Source organism: Triturus cristatus, chromosome 9 (assembly GCF_964204655.1).
Source record: "Triturus cristatus chromosome 9, aTriCri1.1, whole genome shotgun sequence".
In the NCBI taxonomy this organism is placed as follows: domain Eukaryota; kingdom Metazoa; phylum Chordata; class Amphibia; order Caudata; family Salamandridae; genus Triturus; species Triturus cristatus.
In genome coordinates this window covers 769,537,899-769,564,925 of record NC_140592.1, presented here as the reverse complement: position 1 = coordinate 769,564,925, position 27,027 = coordinate 769,537,899, and the positions used below count along the sequence as shown (strand labels likewise).

Sequence of the window (27,027 nt, the reverse complement as noted above, 5' to 3'; positions counted from 1 at the left end):
TATGTGTCTGAAAAGTTTTTTTAGAAGTGGAAATACAAGTTTAAAATATTTGCTGGTTAAGTCTCAATGACTGACAATCGTCAAACATTTCATGAGAGAAAACGTCCTTTTAAAGTCTTTGTTTTGCTCTATTCGGGATTCATAAAAGGGCATGTATTTATTTTGATCTCAATCATACATTCCTCCAATGACTGTATGTCCTATTGACATTATCCTTTATTTTTTATTTTTTGTAGTTTCAGTGCAGCCCTCGGTCAAACTCCAACGCTGCCCTTTTGGTCCAGTAGGGAATGTTTCTGAGTATCTCAGCCATAAGTGGCCAGAAGGCATAACTAAAAATAGAATGTGTGTGTTTTTACCAAGGAGTTCCAAAACTAGATATTTCTGGTCTGCCTCTTTTATGAAGGCACACGTTTATTTGCAAGAGGTATTCAGATTCGTTTTTATCATGGATTAACTTATCAAATGGGTACCATATACATAGGATTTCGAAGGGTTATAGATACTCCAAACCAGAAACAGCAAAAGTCAATTGCAACTCTTTCTGAGCAACTGATTAAGGCACCACGTTTGGAAGTGAGCGTACAGCCTTCTTCTGCTCTGTTTTCATTATACAGACACCTGTTGTGTGGAAGGTGGCTCAAGATTAGAGGTGGGTGGAATTTGCAGAATTTGACAGTGGAATTCGCAAAATTACAAAAAAACTCTGCGAGATTCTGTGGATTCCTGCCAATGGGCGGAAACAGACACATTGCGCTATGATTTAGCGCCGGCAGCGTGTTCTGTGCTAAAAAAATTGGCATGAACAGCACCACACAGCCTGCCTAAGGGTGCAGCTACTCGAGTTGATTTTGCTGACGCTCAAGTAGATTTTTGACTCCAGCAGCAGCCTTCTACTCGCGTTGGAAAAATCTCGGCGGATGTCCTCCTAGCAACCGAAAATCAGGCTTGCTTGTGATTGCCAATTTACCGTTTTGGCGTGCACATGAGAAAACATTCCACTATGCGACGATTGGCAGAATTTAGCCGGAATATTTTGCCCACCCTTAATCTAGATCCTGTTGGGTTTATTGAGTATAGGCATACAAGAGTTAAAGGACGGATATTTCTATTTTCATTATTGCCTTTTGTGAAAAAGTGGATTATTATGTGGGGTAGGTGGTCGTTCACCTAAAGGAAAATAACACAAGCTTGTCACAGTTAACCACAAAAGTCACTAAATTATCCTCAGCTCAACCCCCTGCTAGGTATGGTGCAGAGCTGACAGGCTTAATTTAGGACAATGTGTAAAGAATTTATGCAGTGCCAAAACAGTTACAAATCGAAACATCAGACAATAATAATCCATCTCCAATTTGGAAAACAAAAGTAAAATCTAATTAAGAAAATTATAACAAAATAACAAAAATCCAAAGAGGGGAACCACAGATATGAGTTTTTAAAGTTTTATGTGGCAATAGCTCCAACTAGTAGTAATCACCAATGATAGTTTATGGTCTCATTTGACTGGGACCTGGGCTCACTTTGAGGCTGACCACAATGGATCCCAAGGTGGAATATGCCAAGCAGGACAGCCCGGTCAAGGATTTTACCTCCCGACTTAGTCTGCAAAATAGGGTTTTGGGGGGGGGGGGGGGCGACCAGCGGGAGGCCTGCCACACCCGGGGAGTTTTGGGCCGGGGGGGCAGCCGTAGACACGTGGGGCATGCCTTGGGCTCCTTTTGGGCTCGTTGGGCTGGGGTTGGGCGGTTTTTGGGCGGGAGGGTTTAAAACCGGCCATTTCGTGTCGCAAGCCACCATTTCAGTGGCCGTGACACGACAGCGGGTTGAGGGAGGCGGGCAGTGGTGTCGTTTTTTTGTCAAGGGTGAATGTGTAACATTTCGTATGGCAGGGAAACTCATATCGTGAATTGTTGGAAGACGTTTTCTAGAGGAAGCGTCTAATTTGGCGGTATTTGTGCGCGGATTGGGTGCGTTTGCTGCTCCGTTGCTGCAGGGCATTGGCGGCGAGAGTTGGTGACGGCCGACGTGTTGGGAGCCTGGTTGCGGTGACCGGCGGTGTACGGAGGCGTGTGATGGCCATGTGGGAGGATCTGCGCGTCGTGGAGGCGCTTCGCTTGTTGGAAGACGCGGGCCGCATGGATCTCGTGCAGCCCGACGTGAAGGTAAGGCCCCCCAGGCGCGCCGCGAGTGGAGTGGTGGCTGCAGTGCTCGCGTGTGACCCGCCGCGGGCGCCAAAGCGCTCCCCGGCGGACGCGGGGGGGGCGCGGCCGCGTGGTGCACGCGGCTGCCCCAGTGAAGCGGTTGAGGGCAGGGAGGCGGGCAGGGGCGAAGCCAGCATTGCATTTCAAGGAAGGGGCGGGAGGGGCGGTGGTGACACAGGGCTCTAAGGGTGGGCTTTCAAGCGCTGCCACAGCTAGCAACGCCTCTTCAGGGGCCAAGGGGGCAAAGGGGACAGGCGGTAGGCGTGATGCGGGGTCTAGGGGCCGGGGGGCTGCGGCCGGTGCTGGGGAGGCCCCTATACCGGGGCCCAGCGGGGCGGATTCACCGTTACTGATAGAGAGTGAAGGGGAGGGAGGTGGTCTGGTGGGGACTTTATCAGTAGGGAGGTCGCCGGCTCGGGAGTGTGGGAGGTTGGGGGAGGGGGCAGGAGCGGGGGTTTGCAGGGGGGGCCGCCGGGGGGGGACGGGCCCGGTAGCCATGGGGAGGAGGGAGTTCTCATGGGGGCCGGGGAGCGCGGAGAGATGGGAGCGGGGTGGGGGGTGCTGCAAGGGGAGGGGGGTGGGGAGCTGGCGTGGGGGGATCCTCGTTCCGTGTTGGGGGTGGGGATCGCGGGCGAGAGGGGGTCGGACAGGGGGGTGCAGAGGGAGGGGGCGGGGAGTTGGGGGGGTGGCACTGAGGCCGGCACGGTTCAGTGGGAGGTGGAGTCCTTGGCCTGGAGCGACGGGGGGGAGAGTGGGTGGGGTAGGGGGGGGCGGTGAGGGCTACGCCTTCGCAGCGAGGGGGCCATTCCTCGGGGGCAGGGGGTGGGAGGGCCTGGGGGGTCGCTGGGGGGTGCAGCGGGTCGGGGGATATGTTTACCACCGGCATGTCGGACGCCACTTCTTCGAGAGTGTGGAAGAGGGGGAGATTCGGGAGGGGAGGGGGGGGGAGGGTGGGAGCGCAATAATGTTTGTGCTAGTTCATTTCAGCCCCAGCGATTCCAGGTGGAGAGAGTGTCGGCCCCTCCTGCGCAACTGGTTAGGCAGCGGGATCCGGTGAGGACGCCGACCTTGACGCCAGGTAAGGCGAGACAAGGAGTGGGGACGGGTGGTGCCGCACCGGTGGGGGTATCGGTGGGCACGGATGCGAGGGGAGATGATGGGGGGTGCGTTTGAACAAGGGTACCTACGTACGGGATACCGGAGTGGGGACGGATGGCGCAGGGAGCGAGGGGACTGGGGCCTTGCGCGACAAGGGGGTTGGAGGGGCGCCCGCGACGGGTACGGGGAAGGAGAGTCATGAGGTGCCAGTGCATAAACTCCCGTATATGGGCATCGCAAAGCCCCTGGGGGCGCATCTGTCTTTGACCACCAAAGAGAAAATTTGGAAGGGAGAGTATGTGGACATCTTGAAGCTCCTGCATAGAGAGCTAATGGCAAAGAAAGGGTCTAAGGAGGAGGAGCTGGAGCTGGCTCGGCAGCCCAAGGTGCCCTTGAATTTTGAGAACTGGTCGGCGGGGTTTTTGATCTTTGCGAGTGTGTACTGTGACAAGTACCCGGAAAGGTCCGTGGCATTGTTTAAATATATGGACGTCATCCGTCGAGCGCAGGCGAGGTACAGGGGTTATGCCTGGTCGCACTATGACGAGGAGTTCCGAGCGCGCTTGTCCTCGGACCCGGAGGCAAAATGGGGAGAGATTGACTCGGACCTGTATCAGCAGACGATGGGCAGGGCTAAGTTTGGGAAAACGATTTATACAGCCAGCGGCCTACCATTGGCGCCTCGCCCCTTTCTGGCCTGCCCCACCCGGGGGATGGGGAGGGCAAGGAGAGAGTAATGGGGGAGCCAGTGTGGGAGCGTGTTGGGATTACAACAAGGGAGCTTGCGCACAGCAATACTGCAAGTTCCGCCACGAATGTTCAAAATGCGGAAAGCGCCACCCGTTGGTGCATTGCTGGGGGACAGGGGGCAGCCAGGGGCAGCAGTCCGCTCCGACGGGGCAACAGTCTGGGGGCAGGGGAGGTCGGGGGGACAGGGGGCTTTGGGAAAAGGCTCCTACGCCAGTTAAACTGGACTGGCTGGAACCCTTCTTGGCGTCTTATCCACGGACCGAGGACGCAGGGCTGTTGCGACAAGGGTTTCGGGAGGGTTTCCGGCTGGGGTACGAGGGTCCACGGATTGCTCGGTGGATGGAGAACTTGAAATCCGCCCAGACGCATAAGGCGGTGGTTCGGGAGAAACTGGGCAAAGAGGTCCGGGAGGGGTGGATGGCAGACCCCCTATCACGGACTTGATCATCTCCCCGTCAATATCGGCTGATCCAACATTTGTCATGGCCCGAGGGGACATCGGTCAACGATTACATAGCGGCTGATGTGGCGTCGGTATCTTATTCTTCGGTGGATATGGCGTGGCGTCTGGTGGCGTCGGTGGGATCCGGTGCTTTCATGGCTAAGTGCGACATCAAGTCAGCTTTCCGGTTGTTGCCGGTGCATCCGGTAGACTATCAGCTGCTGGGCATACAGTTCGACGGCTCGATTTTTGTGGATAAGGCATTGCCCATGGGGTGTTCAATCTCCTGCGCGCTATTCGAGCGTTTCAGCACGTTTCTGCTGTGGGCTTTTTCATGGCGCACGGGGCACGAGACGGTGACGCACTACCTGGATGACTTCTTCCTGGTGGGACGGCCCGGTTCGGCGGACTGCCAGCAGCAGCTGGACAGTTTTACAGAGCTCATGGGCTACCTGGGTGTGCCCCAGGCGCCAGAGAAGGCGCAAGGTCCCAGCACGGTGCTGTCATTTTTGGGGATAGAACTGGATTCGGAGGCTATGGAGGCTCGATTGCCGAGGGACAAAAATATGCATATGTTGGTGCTAGTGGATACACTGTTGGGGAAACAGAAGGTGACAGTGAGAGAGGTGCATGTTTTGTTGGGGCATTTGACCATCGCGTGCCGAGTGGTGCGGGCGGGACGTACCTTTTGCCAGCGTTTGGGGCTGTCTTTGTCCGGGTTGACATTACCGCACCACCACTTGCGATTGTCCGCGGGTACGAAGGAGGATCTGCGTATGTGGCGGCGTTTTTGGAGCGTTTCGATGGGATTCCCATGGCTCCCCCGGAGGAATGGGAATGGGACATGACCATCTCTTCGGACGCGGCCGGGGTGGGGGCTTTCGGGCTGTACTGGCAGGGGAGGTGGTGTGCGGTGACCTGGCCTCTAGCCTGGCAGAACGGGGGGAGGACCATAGCCTTTTTGGAGCTGTTTCCGCTGGTGGTGGCGGTGTCAGTGTGGGCGCGGGAGCTCGTGCATAAAAAGGTGCTGGTCAAAGTGGACAATATGGCAGTGGTGCATGTCGTTAATCGACAGTCGGCTTGGAATCCGCAGGTGCTAAAACTGTTGAGGGTGTTTGTAATGCAATGTTTGGACCATGACATTCTGTTTCAAGCTCGTCATGTGCCGGGGGTGGACAATGACATTGCAGATGCTTTGTCTCGTTCACAGTGGCAAAGATTCCATGGGCTAGCCACGGACGCGGACGAGTGCAAGATGCCGGTGCCAGCGGGGCTGTGGTCCGTAGGAGAGAGAGGGTTGCGCAATTGGTAAGGCAGTCGGGGGCCCCATCCACATGGAAGGCATACGTGCAGGCGTGGCGGGAGTTTTTGGAGAGCGGGGCGGTTCGGCATGACAATCCTTGGGTGCGGAGTGAGCAAGTGGTACACTTTATGTTGGCGCTGATGGACAGGGGACGGTCAAAGGTGACGATTGCCGGCAAATTATCAGCCATAGCATTTATGGGAAAGATGTTGTGGGGCTACGCACCGTCGGCGGGCGACTTGGGCGTGCGGTTGTTGGAAGGTTGGGGGCGCGAGAAGGGAGGCAGGGCACCTAAGCGCCGTCCCATCCCGGGAGGTATGCTTGGCGGCTTGATACGGCTCATGCCGCAGATATGCCGCAATCGGGAGGAGGTACTGTTGTTTTCAACACTGATTTCGTGGATGTATTTCGGGGCCTTTCGAGTGTCCGAGCTCGTAGGGCCACGGGGTAAGCCAGGACTGCGGTGGGGGGAAGTGAAATTGTGATCGCGGGAGGTGGCAGTCCGGTTGCGGCGCGCGAAGACCGACCAGAGGGGCGAGGATCAGTGGGTGGTCCTGGGCCCCGTGGCGGATCGAGACGTGTGTCCCGTGCGGTGGGGGGAGCGGCTGGCTGGTGGAGGGCAACCGGGGGACGGGGAGGTTTTTTGCCGAGCGGATGGAGGACGGGTGACGGCGGCACAGCTGCTCTGGGTGCTGCAGCACACGCTGCAGGCCTTAGGGGAGGATCCCAGGCGCTTTGGGACGCACTCTTTTCGCATAGGGGCGGCGACCGATGCAGCGCGAAATGGGTGGGGGAGGGACAAACTTATGCGCTTGGGGAGGTGCAAGTCAGATTGTTTCAAGACATACATTAGGTTGCGGGGGCACGGGATGGCGGAGGAGTCATGAGTTTTTTTTTCGTTGGTTGACATGTGTCTCTTTTCAGGTGCAGTGGCGGGGCCGGACGTGGAGGGACTCTCGATCTTCATCGTAGGACATTCTTTTTTTAAACGGGCTGAGCACTCTGAATGGGATAGGCTCAAGAATCTTAATTTAGGACTGGATCCTGGGCTTTTCAATTGTCAGTGGCGGGGAAGGGGGGCATGAGGTGATATGAATTAATTCCCGTGTTGAATCAGGTGGTACGGGGGGATTTGTCCAGATGTCTTGGTCATCCATTTAGGGGAGAATGACTTAGTACAATGTAAGGGCTTGGCCTTGTTGAAGCAGATGCAGCGGGACTTGAGAGAGATACGAAGGCAGTGGTCCAGGTGCAATGTGATTTGGTCTGAGTTCATACCCAGGAGAAGGTGGAGGGGGGCAGAGCGTCCTGCGGCAATAGACACAGCGCGTAGGAAGATTAATAGGGATATGCGAGTCTTTTGCGCTAAGGAGGGTTTCGGGAGGATAGAGCACCCGGAATTGCGCTATGAGGCAGTATATTTTTTTAGGGAGGATGGAGTTCATCTGTCCCGCTACGGCATGGAACTGTACATTGTACAGCTAAAGGAGGTATTGGATAATGCAATAGGGGTGAGCAGATACCCGAAGTGTTCGGATTCCTAGGGGGGGTCGAAGGCTGTCTAAGACACCCTTCCAGTGGCGTTTTTCCTAGTTGATTCGGGATAAGGTTGGATGGTTACAGTTATGAGAATAATATAAGAAGTTATTTAGTTAGGTAGGTGTAGAGAAGTTAGGAATTGCCAGCTGTTTATAATGGTTGCAAGGGGGGGGGGGGAACATGTTAGGGGAGGGGGTGGGGGTAAGGTAGGAAGACTGTATTTAGTGAGGTTTAGTTTTGTACGGCACAGGCCAAGGGAATGCTGATGTAAGGTGCTCCTGTTTCCAATGAAGCGGCCTTTTTCACACCAAGAAATGTGTTGTGGTATGTGCTGCCCCCAAATTAGGCCCAATGGGGTTTTGGGGGAGGCGGCTGACCAGCGGGAGGCCTGCCACCCTTGGGGAGTTTTGGGCCGGGGGGGTAGCCGTAGACACGTGGGGCATGCCTTGGGCTCCTTTTGGGCTTGTTGGGCTGGGGTTGGGCGGTTTTTGGGCGGGAGGGTTTAAAACTGGCCATTTCGTGTCACGAGCCACCATTTTGGTGGCCGTGACACGACAGCCAGTTGAGGGAGGCGGGCAGTGGTATCAGTTTTTTGTCCCACCCTCGCTCCCCATCAATTTTTGTTTTTCCCCGTGTGTGGGGGCTGTTTGGCAGGGGTCTTTGGAAGGCGTTGTGTAGTTTTGAGGTTGGCTTTTGGGGGAACAGGTGCATCCGGGGGAACCCGTGTATGGGGTTGTCGCTGGAACAGGTGCGGGTGTGATGATAGCTGCTGTGGGGGCATTTTTCCTAGTTGATTCGGGATACGGTTGGATGGTTACAGTTATGAGAATAATATAAGAAAATGGCCAGTTGTTTATAATAGTTGCAGGGGAGTGGGGGTACATGTTAGGGGAGGGGGAGGGGGTGGAGGTAAGGTAGGAAGACTTTATTTAGTGAGGTTTAGTTTTGTACGGCACAGGCCAAGGGAATGCTGATGTAAGGTGCACCTGTTTCCAATAAAGCGGCCTTTTTCACACCAAGAAATGTGTCGTGGTATGTGCTGCTCCCAAATTAGGCCCAATGGAGGAAATAGTCTTTCAGTGGTGCAAGGCAGCAAAATCATTGCAATGGCTGATAAGCGTTGGATGATGTCCTTCTGAAGCCGTTGGTTGGGGTGAAAAAAGTGGGAGAAATTTGACTTTTCCACCCGCCAAAGTCCAACTGTTGCCCGGATACTTTTCGTACCTTTGGCCAGTCAAGATTTTCTTGTTAGGATTTAGGGACTGATTTAGTGTTTGGAGAACAGGATACTCCATCAAAAATGTGATGGATATCCCGTCTGCTGTATTACAAGTGCCAGAGTATATAATGAACTAATAATACAGCAGAAAGGATATCTGTCACGTTTGTGATGGAGTATCTCATCCGCCGAATTCTAAATCGTTCCCCTAGTCTCTGAAATGGAGGTCCTTTTCTTAGAGCAGGGCAAGGCAACATGCAGTATCGATGATGGCTCCACGAGGTCAGATACCTTCTCAACGAGGGTCCACAGAGACAGATTTCTTGCTATGAGAAGCTCCAAGTAGGACAAACCTGTTTCTTCAGTCCAGTAAGGTTTTGCCCATGCAGGATCGCCTGTTCACATTTGGCTGGAAGTTATTATTTTGCTAAATCCCAAAGCTTTGCAGGGGTAAGTCCCTTTCATCTCAGCTCTTTACCAAAGGCTCCCAGACTACATGGGGGCTCTTAGTACTTTAGGACTTGATCCAGGAAAGGCTATGTGCAGGGTCAGTTCAGTTGGGACTGGGCAACTGGGAACCCAAGAAAAAGTGGTTCTTCAGCTTTTTGTGTCCTTGTAGTCACGCATAAGGTCAGCCCACTGACCTTTACAGTCCACTTCTTTGTTCTCAGTTCAAGAGGGAGCAAGTCCAGTCTTTCAGGGCTCCTCTGAGGTCACAGAAATCAGAGTCCAGACCTCATCCAGTCTTGCACAGGTCCAGAAAATGTTCCTGATGAGGGTTCCTTGTGCTGCCACATGTATGGCTGCCAGTTGTCAGTGGGTGGAGTTACTCCTGGCGCCTCCCTAACTACTGAGGTAAAAGTTTCCAGGGATATCCCCACCCATTTTACCAGCAGTTCCTGTTTTCCCTACTGCACACAATCCTAGACTGCACCTTATTCCTAAAATTCAAAATGGAGGAACCTTCCTCCCTTGTGCAGAGCCCTTAGTCCACCCAGGGGCGCGGTCAGGGAAATGAGCGTCCCCTCACCTGTGTGCCTTCAAACTGGTTTTAGGGAAACTTCCCTCCCACTGGCTTTAAAGGCAGCCTGTCTAGTGTGGGCTGGGGAACAAAGCTTGCCTTCCTCCATGTCTCACGTTACATCTGCTTGTGAAAGGGCATGCCTCGCCTTGGTCCCTTTCAAGTCAAAGAAGATTTCACCACCACCCACCCAGGCTATTATCTCTGCTATGGGAGCAATTTCCACACCTCATTGTCAAGGAGGTAGTGGCAGGCTGCCTGTCCTAGGCTGATGTTAATTAGCCTAACTAGGGCTCAAGCAGAATTAGTATAGCTAAATGTTATTTTTCCCACATGTTTAATAAAAATCTGACTTCACCAATGGATTGGAGTTTAATAAACATGAAAAATTGACCCTAAATGACTATTCTAGTTATTCCCTGCCTAAAGTTAAATTAATGTTCATAATCTGTACTTTGATATTTTCTGGGATCCAGGCACATATCTGACAGTGAGAATAGCTTTTAGGGGTTATTCATTGGAGAAACTGTCTATTGTGTTTTCATACATTTTCCACTGTGGACAACAAGACGTATTTAGGGGTGACAATAATATTTGAAAGCAGGGTTTCCTGTGTGTCACAAAGGATTAGTTGATAGTTTTGACAGCAAGTTTAAGACTGCTGCTGTCAGGATACACATGGTAGGCCTGAAGCCATTTTTTGCAGGCCAACTCTGCGGATGGCACAATAGGTAGTACAGTCCACAGGTGGAATTTAACTTCCATGTCCTGGGTGCATTTTCTTCACCACATACTAGGAACATGTAGGCACGTTAAGTATGAGGAGCACTGGCATTTTACTCCTGTTTAGCATGGGTAAAATGCACAGAATTCTAAGTCCAGCAATACTGAGAGGGAAAAAATTTGAGGGAAATCATTCCAAAGACAGTCATTTCCTACAGCTTTATTTTGGTATAATAACATTACATCCAGAATTCCCAATTTTACCTGCTATGGCCAGTGACACTTATAAATAACATGCAATAATATTATTACAGATTAAAAACATAAACCAAACCTAGATAACTAATGTTACCCCCTTTGTTATATTTAATTACCCTGATCTCACTCTTTCCTGACATTCTCTAAATAACCACAGAAGACTAAACTTACCATGACATTTCTTTAAAAAAAAGTGTCAAGTGCTACACATTCTCTTTTTGACCTATCACTACTAAAATGTTCATTTTTTCCCCAATTTCCTCATCATTAACATTCCCTCCGAGACATACATTTTTGCACAAGCCAGGCTCCCAAATGCACGCCTAACATAGTTTACTATTATCCAAAATTGCTACTGTTCAGTCGGACTGGTGAGCCCTCTGTTCAAGAATATCCAATTTGTAATACTGATTTTTCTTAGTCCTCATAACGTACTGTTGTATGTTGCAGAAGCTTGCATCAATTATGAAACGTTTTATAAAGATAACGTTATTTTAATCTTCAATAAAAGTTCGAGATACATAATTGATTCCAAATTTTGCAACACACAGAAGTGCCTCCCAGATATCAGAAACATGCCCCTACGATATAGTTTTTTGCAAGCCATCAAGAACTGGACATTAAAATAAGAAATGACGAGTTGGTTCTATCCCCTTTTCTGTGACCCTCAGTTTTGGAATTACAATCAAGGCTCCAACCATACTCCTCAGGGAAGAACACCTAACAAGAAATATCTAATAGGCCTCCTGCAAATGGATTTCAAGGGTACATTTAAATGAGGATGCCAGAAGCTAATTATCTCTGCCTAGGCCTTATATGTTCTTTTCTGTGTGAGCTAAGCAACATTAGCATCCCTGACACATGCCATAATTCATCATGACATCCTCTTAAAATTACCTCGGATAATTGTGAATCCCATTCCCAGGTGTCTACCCAGAAAGGAAAATCAGCAAAGTCACCAATCAGGAAGCCCACTTTTGCCTATGTGGCCTGCCTGCGACCTGTTTTCTTCCCAAATTACTCTAAGGTGTTGTTCTTACAATTAACCACTTCACAGTGATGATCTTCAAATTGATTTAGGGAGTGATTTAAAGTTTGGTGGATAGGATGCGCCATCACAGACGCTGCAGAATACCCTGACTGCAAAACTGATGGTCTGCCCGCCCTATATTATTTTAGAAGGGTCCATCAGCTTTGCGTTGACAGAGCCAACGGGGGCTCCCTTCAATGGCCAGGTGGAGTAGGGGACGTCAGAACGATGAGACTACACCGCCTGCCTTATTTAACAGAAAAAATCAAATAATGACCCCCACAATCAGGGAAAAACTCCCTGGGTGATGGGGTGATTCGTTTTTTGTTTTTCAATAACAAACTCCCACTTTGGAAGTTTCTGTCAAGATACAGGGCCCACCAGTAATCTCTAAATTTGGCAAATGGTAGTCCATCAGGGTGGGGGATGTAACGTTTTCCGCCACCCTGATGGAACGAGTACAACCTGCCAAATTCTAGATCTGGCCATCAATTATTATCTCTGTTCTAAGAGCCTGAGGGTTCTATAGTTTAACTGTAGGAACAGTTGCTTCTGACAGTTAGAGCTGTTGCCTGGCAGCTCACCTCCGTTGGCCTAAAACTCACTTCTCGACGTGGTGTGGCCACATGAGTTCCTCTGAGGGTTCTACGGTGCTCGGACCGACATTTTTGCCTTCTTGTTCCGAGTGGGTCCCAGAGGGCATTGAACACTAACGTGGGATTGGAAGCCCAGGTTACCTTGGTACAGGGGTGATTGAAGAAAAATGGACTTTCCCCAGACACATTACCAGTGGTGCACCCTCACCCTCAACTTTGAAAGGAATACAAGTGTGCCACAGCCCCTTGGAAGTTTCCAGAGCTGCGCTGTGGAGTAAGTGAGTGCTCTCGGTATGTGGGGCATTGCAGAGTGCTTGGCAGGTTTGTCATTGAATGGCGAGACCCACAGCTGACTGGCTACTGCAGGCCGCTAACCGGTCAAGTCAGGACCCAGGGGAGAGGCAGAGCAAATAAGGGGTGGGGTGATTCCAGCTCTGTTACCCCATGCCACAAGGGTTCCTGAGTGGGAATAGTCGGCTGCTGCTGGCTTCATGACAGCACAGTGGTGTAACAATAGCCCTTACAGCCTCTGTGGTGTCTAGCGCACTCCATGGTGCCTCCTCCGTCACTGTGCATGGGTGGTGGGCCCTTGGCCTGAGAGCTCCTGACTGTGTCCAGAGCATTGAGGGCTCCCCCTGCCATTAATTTGCAGGTCGGGGCTCAAGTTTTGTTATACCACTGGACAGGCATGAAGACCTTGGTAGGCACAGCGGCCTGCACCAGAGCCCCTGTCACAAGGTGCCCTTCTAACACGCCACACAGTCGCAGAGAACGCGCAGGGGGTGATACTGCTTGAGCACGCTGAGTGAAGACATTACAGGAAAAGGCAATGGAGGAATATGTCTATGTCAGATCCCGGCAGCAGCATGGCACACAAGCTGGATACCCAAGTGAAATGAATGATGGTGGCTCCTTGGCAGGCTTGACTCGGGGAGAGAAAGCATTAATGGCATCTCTGAACTGTCTTCCCGCGAAGACAGATGTAATGGAGTGCAAGTTGATGGCAGTGGTGTCGAGGTTGGAAATAATGGCGAATTAGGTCACAGCAATTAAAACAGCAACACAGAAATCTGAAGTCAGAAGAGTAACCCTGCTGAAGCTCTGCATTGGAGTTCCTGAATTATGATAACAGGGAGCACGATCATTAAGAGTGCACCCACGAATCCCAAACATTTATCATAATGTGTGAAGGGAGTGCCCGAAACAGCCTTTGTGATATTTACCAGTTCGCCTCCTTTTAGGGTAATTGATCACTAACATTTCATTTTAATTAACATTGGAGTTTGCAAGAAGGAAAATGAGTTATCCTCACACTCTAACGTCTTCCTTTGTTTAGGTAGTCTGGGGGGAATCCACACAGTTTCCCAATGGAGAAGCCCCCGATGGTCCACCTGAGCCCCTCGCAGCCACTGTGGAAGGAAACCTGACCCAACCTTATTGGCTGGCACTTCAAAATTCTGATAATGCATTTTCTGTAATAAGCCATTGGTTTCTGCACACTGTCTGTTAGAAATGGAGGTCTCTAGTTGGCAGTGGTATGCACTCTGTCAAAGTACGGACCCTTCCTTCTAGTCAAGATAAGGGGATTACACACCCAAGATAACCCCTGCTCACCCCCTTGGTAGTTTGGCACGAGCAGTCAGGCCTATCTCAGAGGCAATGTGTGAAGTATTTGCACATAACACACACAGTAACACAGTGAAAACACTACAAATGGACACCACACCAGTTTAGAAAAATTAGGTATCTTTATTTAAACCAAACAAGACCAAAACAACAAAAATCCATAAATACATAACTCAAAATATCACTTTTAGAAGGTTTTAGCAATTCTATGCATAGAGATCTATGGATACGGTGATTTTACACAAAGTACCATTAGATGCGTCAAAGTTCACAAGGAAAAATAGTCACAGAGAAGGGAAGCATCGGAAAACACAGCGATGAGATGGTTCCTGAGTCCCTGGGGAGACGATGCGTTAGTTCTGCTGCACGCAGGAAAAGTGTAGCGTTGAATCCGGACTGCAAGGGAAAGTGGTCAGGGCCGGACTGGCCATAGCGGGCACCGGGCAATCCCCCGGTGGGCCGCACGGATGGGGGCCGGTTTTGGACCCCTGGGGGCCGTTTTTGTTACAGGGCCTTTTTTGCAGCATAGCTGCAAATTCGGCCCTGTAACAAAATCGGCCGTAAAACCGGCCCTGGCAAAGAGCTCGCGGCACCCCCAACCCCGGGGGGGAGGGGTGGCCGGCCGAGCACTTTGCCAGGGCCGATTTTGGTTCTCAGTCCGGCCCTGAAAGCGGTGCGTCAAAATCCAAGTCGGTTCTGGTCTGCGAGTGATGTGGCAGAAAACTTGGGGCACAGGTATGATGCGTGGAAATCCGGACACACTGGAGGTTGAAACGGCGGCAGCACACAAGCGCTGCATTGATTTTTTCAGTCGTGGTTCAATGATGCGTCAATTCTTTCAGCCGCACAGTAGGGCCTGCATCGGAGTCAGCGCGGTGGTCTTGGACTTCGGAGACACAGTGCGCTGATGTCGGACTGCGGTGGATTCCTCGGCCACGGGCCGGCGCTGTGTCGGTTTCTCTGGCCGCACGCAACCAGTGCGGCAAAACCTTTCTCTCACAGTGGTGCGGCGTCGAGAAAAAAGGCACTGGTAGGGCGATGCATCAATTTTGATGGTTCCAAGCAGCAAAACAACCTCCAAGGGCCCAGAAGGAGAATTGGCACCACAAGGCAGGACAGAACTCCCAGCAGTGGAGTTCAGGTTTGCTGCAGATGAAGTATTTGAGGGCCATGAGACTTCTTAACAGGAGGCATGCACACACAAGCCCTTGGGGAAATGTCTCAGGCAGGATACACAGCAAAATCCAGGACTTTTTCTCTCCAAAGCAGAAGCAGAAACTGCAGGCCAACCCAGCAAAGCAACACACAACAAAGGGGCAATACTCCTTACAGCTCTTCTCCTTGGCAGAGTCTCCTCTTGATCCAGAAGTGTTCTAAAAATGTGGGGTTACAAGTCCAATACTTATACCCCTTTTGGCCTTTGAAGTATCCATACTTCAAAGGAAAGTCTTGGCTGTCCACAAGATCCTGTCTGGCCCTGACCTGGCTCCAGACACACTACAGCAGGGTGGAGACAGCATTGTGTGAGGACAGACACAGCCCTATTCAGGTGTCAGTGACAACTCCTCCCACTACTCCAGCTCAGGAAGACCCATTAGCCTGATGATGAGCCTTCAGGATATGCAGGACACACCTCAGCTCCCTTTGTGTGGCTGTCTGGAGTGAATGCACAAACAGGCGCCTGTCAGTCTAAACCAGCCATTGATTCCACAGGCAGGAGGAGCCACAGGATGGTTAAACAAGAAAAGGCCCACTTTAAGTGGCATTTTCAATCACACGATTGAAAAACCAACTTCACTAAAAGATATATTTTTAAAATCAGAGCTCAGGGAGCCCAAACCCCAAATTTCTATCTCTTCCCAATTGGAAGTTACACTTGTAAGATGTTGCAAGGCAGCGCCAATGATAACCTAGGGAAGAGACAGGCCTTGCAATAGTGAACAACGAAATTGACAGTATTTCCCTATCAGGACATGTAAAACACACCAGTATATGTTCTACCTTTCACATACACTGCACCCTGCCCATGGGGGTACCTTGGGCCTACCTTAGGGATGCCTTACATGTAGAAAAAGGGAATGTTAGGCCCTTACAAGTGGGTGCACATGCCAGGTCGACATGGCAGTTTAAAACAGCACTTACAGACACTGGAATGGCAAGCCTGAGACAAGTTTACCTGGCAACTCATGGGGGTGGAACAACCAGTGCTGCAGGCCCACTAGTCGCATTTGATTTACAGGCCCTGGGCACACAGTGTACTTTACTAGCAACTTACCAGTAAATAAAATATGCCCATCATGGATAACCAATCAGAATCACAATTTTCATAGGGAAAACTTGCACTTTACCACTGATTAGCAGTGGTAACGTGCCAAGAGTCCTAAAGCCAACAAAAAGAGGGTCAGAAAAATAGGAGGCAAAAGACAAAAAGTCTGGGGATAAACCTGCAAAAAGGGCCAGCTCCAACACTGTTCACCTTTGTGAGTACTAACTGGAGCTGTCCTGCAATTCACAGAATTTTTCGTGGACTTGGACCTCCTGGACCCTACTCATTTAATTCCCACTTGTAGCATCCAGAGTGTACAGACAGCATGCTGCCTGCTTCCTCGTGGCTGGGAATAAGCCAAGGACCTGCTGATGCTGTGGTTGCCTGCTCTGTTGCAGCTGATAGCCTTTACTTAGTGGAAGCCAGTACATTTATGCCCCGTATATTGCTCACCATGAGACCAGTGGCCCCCTCCTTATGAATTAGCCTCAACAACAAGTGATGTTCACGGGGTGCACTGTGAACGACTTCCACAACATACAGGGTAGATGGATAGCAACTATGCTCAACATTCACATCCCTCAATGCACAAACTTCTCTTATCTTCATTTGCACCCTTTGGAAGCTGTTGCATATGATGGTCCACAAACTTTTTGAATCCAATTAGCCCCATGGTCCCCTTGTGCCCTTGGTTTCCACTACCTCTATTCTTCCGGTATCCAGAAGTAAACGTTTTCCTCAAGACCCATAACCACATCACTCAAACCTCAAAACACTATCTCCTTTTAAGGTTTCGCCTGCACAGCGCTTACGCTGTGCTTGAGAAATCACTTGTTTTTAATGTAAACTTAAGAGAGACTTACATCCCGCCTCCTCTCTTTCCTGGCTTCTCATTGGTTCCTGTGCATGCCACTTACCTTTCCTCCATTTCTATTGGCTGAAGCATATTTTACTGCATTTGCCAATGTTTGTTCCTCGTCTGCTTCTCTTATCAGTTTCCCGCCGCCAAAATACTGTTAACATTCGATTTAGTCGAACTATATTTTCATAAAGTTTTGCCTTTTACTCTTGCAGCATATTTATATAACAATTTATCAACCGGAGAGATTAAGTGATTTGCATAGAATCACAAGATGTTGCGCTGCCCCGCAGAGACTCAAACCGGGATCCCTATCTCTCAAGTCAGCAGCTCTGCCCACTGCGCCACATCCTCTTCACTCCTGTGTTATCTGTCAGGGAGCTCTTTCCTTCTCCTGGATGATTAACAGCTCTTTATTCATTATATAGGTGAAACTGATGCATTACCAATGCTTTTTTTAGGTATTCACACTACGGTTGTAGAACTGCCTGGTGTTTCCTTTGTTTTGTACCTGATTGAGATGCTCCTGGCAAACTGACAGATTTCGGGCCTGGCTCACTCATTGGACACTTACCGACGCGTGGCGAATGCGCCACCCCCAGACCCGATTGTACTCCTTCCATTCCATCCCGCACAATCTACGCGTCCGTCTTGACTGATTCTTATGCTCAACAGCTATACTGCCCAAAATTACCCACACAGACTACATGGGCAGGGTCATTTCGGATCACGATGCCCACATTCTCTGACTCAACTGGCGGCCCCCACACCCTCCGTCCCTGCCTGGCGCTTGCCACGGGATTGTCTCTCAGACCACGTCTTTAGGCATGAGCAGGAGTGTAGTATCCGAGACTATTTTACACACAACGCGGGTACAGCTTCCTCCACTTTAGTGGAATGGGACACATTTAAAGTAGTGGCCCGGGGAGAATGTATGAAACAAATAACCGGAGTTAAGCGCGTGTTGGAGCAAGCGCTTACCAAGGCGGAGCAACACCTCGCCGCTATATCTAAGCGGGATACCACATCCGAGGGAGAGACGCAGCGCTTAGCCGAAGCAAAAACAGCTTATCAGGCCGCCTGCGCGGATCTCCGTCGGTACAATTTTAGATCGTACGCTACACGGATGCATAAAGAAAGGGACAAAACGGGCACACTCTTGGCATGGCTGGCCAGGCAGGATACGGATATCAAACCCATCACCGAAATACTAGACTCCCGGGGTGTATTGGTGCGCTCCCAGGCCAAAATTCTTGGGGCTTTTTACGGCTACTACGCGGAGATATATAATGACCCGGCCCCAACTCCACAAGCCGTAGTGGATCGCTTCCTCGATCCCCTGACTATACCGAAAATCACAAGGGCAGATAAGGAGGCTCTGGAAACAAAGATAACAGCGGCGGATGTAACCCGCGCCTTACATGCCCTAGCTCGCAATAAGGCAGCGGGATTAGATGGGTTCCCACTAGAATATTACACGACTTTCTCTGTACAACTGATCCCTCGATTGGTGGAGATGCTCGCGACTGCGCTTGAGAAGGGAGAGCTACCGATATCTATGAGAGAGTCAGTACTCGTGACTTTCTTAAAACCGCATCGGGATCCACAGCAAATGGCCTCCTATCGCCCCATATCGCTACTATCCGCAGACTGCAAACTCCTCGGGAAAATACTAGCAGATAGATACATACAAATCATACGTCCCCTGGTCCATCCGGACCAGTGTGGATTTATCCCCGGCAGACGCACATCTCAGAACATACGCCGCGTCTTCCACATCCAAGATCAGGTGAAGGGGATTTACCCCCGGTCGGCCTGCCTCATCCTAGACCTCGAGAAGGCATTTCATTCCCTCACTTGGCAGTATCTTTTCGCGGTCCTGCAGCGAGCGGACATCGGCCCCACCCTCCTCGCATATACACATCTTCTGTATACTAAACTGACTTCTCGGGTGCGCCTGGGCCGTTATATCTCGGCGGAGTTCGCGGTCCAGAGGGGCACGCGGCAGGGATGTCCACTGTCCCCCTTACTTTTTGCCCTAGCAGTCGAGCCCCTAGCCATACGGCTTCGTCAGGAGGGAGAAAGCTGGGGCATTCCTATAGCAGGCACCGTGCACAGTGTCTCTATGTACGCTGACGACCTGTTAATATACGTGCGAGACATTACGGAGGATTTGACTCCCCTTTGGGAGACACTGACAGAATTCGCAGCGGTCTCTGGACTACGGGTGAATTGGGATAAATCCACGGTGTACCCACTGCACCCGGGCCTACCCCCTCAGGAGGTTAAACTGGGTACTCAACGAATGCCTTGGAGCGCGGATGCACCTCGGTACCTCCGGATCCGTCTATATCCTTCCCCAACTGACATTTTCGAGGGTAACAACAGCAGGGCGTTGGCGGGCATAAGAGCTGCAGTCGGATTTTGGAGGAGTCTTCCGCTGGCCCCAATAGGACGAGTGGCTATAGCCAAAATGATAATGGTCCCACGATTATTATACTACTTTACCAATCTGCCAGTGATCCCACCTAGAACCTTTTTTCGGGACTTGGACTCCCTCCTCAGCGCGTTAATTTGGGGCTCTACCAGACATAGAATAGCACTGAAAAAACTGCAATTACCCACCACACAGGGTGGCCTGGGCGCTCCCTCATTCGAGGCCTACTTCTTGGCGTCACAACTACAGTGGCTCTCCCACTGGACGGCAGACAGGTACACTGGGGAAACACACACCATAACGGGGCGGGTACCTGCTCCAGAGATCCGTCGCCTACTGTTCCCTGGCCCCAAACCGAAACGCACATACCCCCTTCAGGTGGCAGTGGCACGAAGGTGCATGCAAAGAATTCACCGCATGTCCTCGGGGACACCCTTGTATTCCCCTTTACTCCCTTTGATTGGATGGCCCAGGCAGGAACACTATTACACAAACAGCATGCTTATCACGTGGACATCTTGTGGCATCACTGAGATGGAGTCCCTTTTTGAGGACGGACAGCTAAGGCCATTCCGAAACCTTATGGACGACTACAATCTTCCCCCGGGGCAATTCCTGCTTCACCGCCAACTACTGGATAGTTACCGGCCATACCAAGACCTCTCGAGGGGGGAACCGCACACACATCCAGTTCTCCACGCGATTTTACACATGGGGGTGGGTCGCCATCTAACTACATGGCTCTATAAGGCCATACGAGAGCTGACTAATAAACCACTAGAGACCCTGCGGGCCACATGGGAGGTTGAAATTGGGCGCGTGCTTCACGAGAAGGAATGGGAGAGGGCCCTGGAGTACCCCAAGAAGGTATCTAGAAACGCACGCTTTAAAAACAATCAATATTACATACTCCATAGAGCTTATCTAACACCAGCACGCCTTCAACGATTTTTCCCTGACACGCAGTTCCTTTGCCCCAGAGGCCATGCACAGGATGCAGATTTCCAACACATGTTCTGGAGTTGCTCCGTCATCAGAATTTTTTGGCAACACATCCATGCTGCACTGGGGGACCTCACAGGGATCACGTGCATGAACACGTGGGAGGCCAGCGCCATCGGTATCTTCCGCACACACAAACAACACAAGGTGCGGACTCGCTTTCTCTCCCTCGCGGTGATATTGGCCAAACGGTGCATCGCTATGCACTGGCGTTCCCCCACCGGTCCCCCACTGGCGGCTTGGGTGGGAGCTACGCACAAATGGGCGGCAGCGGAGGAGGAAACACTGCGGGAGGAGGAGGTGAGAGGGATCCGCAAGCACCCCATATCAATGGAGTGGGCCATGTTGTTATATCGCTTCCGGCAGTTAACCCCTGACGAGGACCCTAACGACGACACACCTACACTACCAACCCTGCAAACGCAGTCTTAACTCCTGACGGCCCAACCCCTTCATATACTGGGGACATGATCACATACAACGCAGCATTATAGCGCATACTGTCACAATTGCCGGTCGGGCCTAAGAGTCGGTTCAATTCAAATTCATTGGGGCGCCACACTCACACGACAGTTCAAGCATTTGAGAGGCCCGGACATGAACTTCCATGCCCATCCCCTAGTTTTTCCCTGTGTTACACCCCAGTTTAAATGACATATTCCCTATCAGAGCCCATGGGGTACACAAATTGCTTTTGTATTTTTATTGTTTCCTTTCCCTGACAATTCTCCTTCAGTCTTTGCAGATGAGCTGTGATACCGTATACTGTGATATATGGCATAATTGATTGATGGATCTGAATACTGTACGGCATATACAATCTGAAAATGTCAATAAAAATATGTTACAAAAAAATGAGGGGTGTGTGGGAGAGGAGGGAGGGAGCAGCAACATAACAGGGAGTGTGGGGCAAACAACAGGAGAGAGGGGTGGGGAAGGAAGGATCAGTAACACAAACTAGAGCGGAAGGAGGATGGGGGAAAAAGCACGTATGGAGGGAGGAGGGAGGGACTGGAAACACATGAACACATATAGAGTGCAAAAAAGAAAAAAAGTATCTGCTGGGCCTGCAGCCAGTCGAAGGACATTGGCAGCAGACAGGAAGCTATACTAGGTCCATACTTCACATCAGAGACAACACTGAACCCAGGGCGGAAGAAGGAAGAAGCAGGAATCACTGACCAGTTAGATTCAAGAAACCAAGAGTGACGTGGAAGCCACCCAATGATAAGTAATGGTAAGTAATGAGAAGGCTCTAAGCCCATTTTAAGCCTGTTTTTTTTACAAAAATATTTTATAGACAGAGCATGGTGAAACCCAAAAATGCTTTATCTAATTTGGAAGGAAATTTGGTTTGAGGGATCATCAGAAGGTCAAGATCACTGCTCCACAAATGTCTTACATGAGCTTAACAATGAATTTAGTACTACTGGCTTAGGGCTAGTTTACAAAGGAACTCAGAATTAAGCCAGGAGGAGGCATGGCTTAAGAGCAGAACATGGCGGAAGCTCTTTAGCAGAGTGCTACAGCATCACGCAAGGCATCCCACTCCAACCGTCTGCTCCACGGGCAATACAGCCTGGGTTGAGCGCAATGTGGCGGCAATCCTGTGACACCTGCTCTGCACTGTGATCCACCATCTGGCAATAATTAAGAGGAATTGGCTGCTGCACCCACTGAGGGCCTCTTGGTACGTGCTGCTAGAGGACCGCGACCCCACTTCACGGTGAGACAGAATGGTGGCCACTCAGTAATTTGGGGGCCCTGCAGGCTGGTCTGAACGAGGGGCCTGCCCTTTCCCCCTGTGCTGCATCGATGGGGCCTGTAGAAAAAAGATGAGCGCATCCTCCCCTGTCATACATAGTACTGATAAATGTCGTAGTTTTGGAGTATTCCCAATACAATAAATCCAGAAGTAGCTTCAAATACATTTGTACAATTGTGAGTTTTATTCACAGTGAGAAATGTCCTCAATCCATCTTTGACTATTCAACATAATAAAAAGTGCGAGGACTTTCCAGAGCAGCCGACATGTGTTTCGTCCCCTTGTGGCCCATTCACCTGGAATTTTTTCTAGGCTCATAAATTTGCAGTTTTCAGGACTCCTTATTTTTCACAGTAATCAATGTTACTTTTGATGACTTCCAACTAGTCCCGACTCAATCTCTGAGTTGTGTCTGGGTCTGTGCTTGCCCGACAGGCTGCCTTCACAGCGGGCCATGCCCTAAGCCTGAGGCCTACATCAAAGTGTGTGGAGGCACCACTACTCGGTTGGGGGTTCCCTGATGGCCCTCAGTGGCCCCCTGCAACTGAAGTTGCTGAGGAGTTTGCCACAAGAGCCGGGTCATGCCCAGTGAAGCAGGACCCCGTGAACGATAGTCGGGCCCGGGCCCACAGCTGAAGAGAGGAATGTGTCTGGAGCCTCAGATGGGGCTGGGTCCCGGGTCGTGGGGCTGCCCCCCCTGTACATCTCTCCACCTGCTGCTGGCCTCTGCGTCATTCAGTGTCCCCATACTGCTTTAACCTCTGAGCTGTGGTGGAACCCGGGAGCCATGGAGGAGGCGCTGCATTGGGCTCGTGTGATGGCCCCATTGAATACTGCTGGTTGGCCTGCAGGGAGGTGAGTCCGTAGACCTGAGGGCTCACTGGCCCCTTGCTGCCTTTATCTGCTACAAGCAGATGCGATGTTCACTGAAGCGATGTTGTCCTGCATCTTGCAAGGGGGACTCAGTGACTCTGATTAGCTGCTGGCCCTCTGAGCCTGAGCCCTCCATACCCTGCCGGTGGTTGTGGCTCTCACCTTCCGCCGTAACTGTGGTGGGGCACGGTGGGTGAGTTGGGAGCTTTGTCGGGTCCTTTGCTGGGGCTGCAACATCCCGTGGCCACTTGGGGGCAGGCCACACCAGGTGGCGCGATCGGGCTGCGTGTTGGTTAGCCTTAGCGGATTGGAGCCCACCAGAGACTGATGGTTACAGGCCCCTCCATTCACGCTTGACACTGGAGGAGTGTTAATGATGCCTCCTTGTGTTGCAATACATGGGTGACGTGAACAGGCCTGATACTGTGATGCTCAAAAGGTCAGGGGCACATTGGATAGCCCCACAGACGCCATTTCCATGGGTGTGGTGGGGGTGGACATCTGGCAGTAGCTATTGCTTTGGGGTGTTGGGAGTGCCCTCCCACCATGGTCAAATCACACAAATCCCACCTAATGACACTGCAACGCTTGGTGGGAACGCCAGAAACCTGAGTAGAAGATTCCGAAGGCAGATCGGGGTGCAACAATGTGCGCATCGTGGGAATCCCTGAGGGTGCGGAGGGGACTACACCCACCTCGTTCAATATATGACTGGTTGAAGAGCTGCGTACCTGCAATGGAGGTATCAACCTGCTTTATAGTTGAACAAGCGTACTGAGCATTGACGGCTAAACCCCCGGTGAGTGCCCTACCTCGTTCCTTAATCACCCAGGGGGATAACTATGCAGACCGGGATGATATCCTCCACGCAGCACGTAAAGCAGGTTCACTGACATGTCAATCCTTCCCTGTGATGATCTTCCCAGACTACACCGTGAAGGTCCAACAACAATGTTGCTCCTTCCATGAGGCAAAACAAAAACTCAGGGCCATGGACATTGAATACACGCTCCTCTTTCTAGCTCGCCTGAAGGTCATCTTCCAGGACAATACTTTTTCCTTTGATACACCAGAAGCGACTTCGAACTGGATAGAGGAGCGTCCCATTCTGAGCTCAGGAGGAACTAATTCACAGGGGTGTGAGAGGGGTGGTGGGAGGGTGCTGGAGATCCTAGAGGTGGCGCACAGCTTTGCGGCGGAGGCTGTGCCACAGGGACCGTAAGACTCGACCCTTTGGCCAAAGAGATCCCCTGGTCGAAACAACACTTTGACAGAGGCAGAGGGTCACCTCCAAAGCCTGTATCTACTGAACTATTACTGGCCTCACCAGAACTTGCATAGCGAATCAGAATTACAAACTTGCAGGTGCCCTCCCAACTATGGAGAGGGCAAGATGTGCTTCTGCAACATTAAGTGCACTAAGCCTCCCATCACTTTTTCTTTAGTGGGTTAGGTTAATTACAATATGAGGTTCTTCCTCTTACAAATATTTTTTTTAGGGTAGTTGGGGAGGGGGTTTGCACAGTTGGGGATATACACATCTCAGGCTAGGCCAGTTGGCTCCTGTCCCTAGATGCACAACAACAGGTACTTCCAGTTCACTGAGTATGGGGAGGAAGTTGTGGGTGGTGGTTGCTGGGAGGGGTTTGTTATGGCTGATCCCACAGATGGTACACCAAGTGCTTACTACATGACAGACACATGAGAAATCCACACTGAGATTACACAAACCACTTACTCACACATGGCAAGCCTGAACACGACTGCGGCTTGGCGACACATCTTTCCAGGCAGACTGACAATCGGTAAAGGCGCCAGGGCCCAACAGCTTCCCAGTGGAATTTTGTCATCTTCTTTGGCACCAGGTGGGCCAACTATTGTTAAAAACTTTCAATGAGACCCTATCAAAAGGTGAACTACCTCGGGACCTCTGGGCAGCAGAATAGTGGTAATTCCGAAACTGGGCCTTGATGGCACACACTGTAAAGAATACAGATCCATCGCCTTACTAAACTTGGAGGTGAAAATAAGGAACAAAATGTTAGCCAATCGGCTCACAGGAGTGATTGCCCATCTTGTTCACCCGGGCCCAGTCCAGGATTTATGCCTTGTCAGGCCACATTGCACAATATACATAGAGCTCATAACACCATAGAGCTGAGTAGTAAATTACCGGGCCATCAGGCCCTGTTCATGGTAGATTTTATGAAGGTGTTTGACTCTGTGGATTGGGATTATCTCTTCGCCCTCCTGGTTTGATTTAGCTTTGGACTGCGGTTCATTAGCTCTGTGTGCCTATTTTATACCAATTTTGCACCGAGGGTACAAGTCGTGAGAGCCGTGTTGGTCTGGTTTATCATAGAAAGGCGTACTCATCAGGGGTATCTCTTTTCCCCTCTGCTGTTCACCTTAGCCATTTAGCCTTTAGCGGCATTGGTGCACGTGAATGTTATGTTATACAGTTTCCAGTGGCCCCCTGAGGTGAGCGATAGGGTCTCCCTTTATGCTGACAATGTCCTACTGTTTTTGGACAAGGGACCTCGTGCCCTCCAGATCCTCCAGATTTTCTGGTCCTACTCCGGCCTACTCATGAAGAAGGCCAAAGTTTATGCAACAGAGGGAAGGATTATGGACCGCAGCAATCGTCCCCATTTGCTCTATGAGGGTGGTATCCCAACTTCCCTACCAAGCACCATGAGATTTGTGCTGACGACATGGGTGGACGTGGCAAAATCTATGGGTTCGGCGGGCAGGCATACCTTGCAGACTCTGTTGTGGACAGGGATAAGGCTCCCACGGGTCGCGGCCCTCCAAAGCTTTTCCACTTGGGATACTCTAGGCATTTAATTGTTGGGCAACATGCTTCACAAAGGGTCCTTGAAGTCCTTTCCGGACTTGCAAGCGAAATATCAAATGCACAGCACTCAGTTTTTCCAACATCTTTAGCTCCGACATGTGCTGATGCCCTACTTACAGTCCGCCATTGATGTCCCTGAATGCTCGCCCTTGAAAGCAAAGATCCTACTCACCAATATCTGCCATAGATCAGACACTACTGACCTGTTGGTGAGGGAAATGTTGGAATGAGACCTGGGATCACTAGAGGACGACTGGATCGAGGTGGTCACCGCCCCCATGGAGGCGGTGATAGCCTCCTAGAAACATTTCATCCAACTTAAGCTGCTACAACGCACATATTTCACTAGGGCACGATTGTTCAGAATGGGGTTTATTACCTTCTGTAAGATGCCTACGATGCGACTACCTCACTGGAGTCCCTACACACACATTTTTGGCACTGCCCTATCCTTTTGCCTTGCTGGAGCGGGGTACTGGGAAGACCATTCTGGGCTGGAGAATACCTAAAGACCCAAAATGAATCCTCTTACATATTACAGAGGGCAAAAAAGGGAATAGGTACCAGACGGCATTGCTCTGGGTGGGCCTGATGGTCGCCAAGCTAGACATAGCACAAGCGGGGAAGAATATGGAGGCCCCATCTCTTAGCAAATGGGCCAAGGGAATGCATCATTGCATGGGCTTGGAGCATCCAGCATACTTATTGAGAGGGTGTCCCAGAATCATCACAAGATATGGAAGGATTCAGCCAGTCACAGGGGAATACTGTTAGAACCTTGCCCAGCCAGATCATGGTCCATGGGTGGAGACGAGCACCTTTGTGGGATGGATTAGGATAGCTGTTGGGAGAGATAAACCCTGGAGCTGCCTTGCTGGGTAGCTTTGTGGGTTTTGTTTACACATGCAATGAACGTTTGATTATTTCTCTACTGTGTAATGTTGTGAGTTTACCCTGCCTTATTGCTTGTTCTGTACCAACAACCATGGGAGATTTGTGGTTAAAATCAATACAAAAATGTTTTACAAAAAAAAAAGCCAGGAGTACTCAAAGAGAAAGTCTATGCAACGTCTTTGCAAACCAGGCACATTTACCAAAAACGAAGGAATGACTAACCAAAAGCGAAGGGATGATTTCCCGAGAATGAAGAATTATTCAG

General features: G+C 50.7%; 1 protein-coding gene across 4 annotated transcripts in view; it reads right to left on the bottom strand.

Annotated features, from left to right (window-relative positions):
• ARMH4 (armadillo like helical domain containing 4) overlaps positions 1-27,027 on the bottom strand; it is a 776,849-nt gene that overhangs the window by 706,355 nt on the left and 43,467 nt on the right. The window lies entirely within an intron of this gene.